This window comes from Brassica oleracea, unplaced genomic scaffold (genome assembly GCF_000695525.1).
Source record: "Brassica oleracea var. oleracea cultivar TO1000 unplaced genomic scaffold, BOL UnpScaffold23763, whole genome shotgun sequence".
NCBI classification, from domain to species: domain Eukaryota; kingdom Viridiplantae; phylum Streptophyta; class Magnoliopsida; order Brassicales; family Brassicaceae; genus Brassica; species Brassica oleracea.
The window spans coordinates 1-289 of NW_013640274.1; the positions used below are offsets into that span (position 1 = coordinate 1).

The 289-nt window shown below is 40.5% G+C and overlaps 1 long non-coding RNA gene across 1 annotated transcript; it reads left to right on the plus strand.

Annotated features, from left to right (window-relative positions):
• Nucleotides 1-289, plus strand: LOC106322409. The gene is made up of 3 exons (XR_001266409.1): nucleotides 1-76; nucleotides 164-190; nucleotides 276-289. It is a non-coding gene; the product is annotated as an uncharacterized LOC106322409 (long non-coding RNA).

Consider the following 289-nt stretch of genomic DNA (forward strand, 5'->3'; position numbering starts at 1 on the left):
GAGCTACACCGAGCTGGCTTCACTTGAAACTATGTTAAAGGAGGGCTGTCGCATTGTGGAAGAACAAACAGATAAGGTTGGGGTTTTTTTCTCTCCCCTCTCCAACCATCTTGGTTTGATTATAAATTCTTTTGTTTAATAGTAACCCTTCCTTCTGTTTCAGGCACAGCAGGAACAATTACTCAGGGAGGTAGTGAGATCTCATCTTAAGTTCAAAGTTTAAACCCTTTTTGTAATATATATCTATTTTGACCCCGTCCCCTCCTCCATTTCAGATTGTTGATTGCGA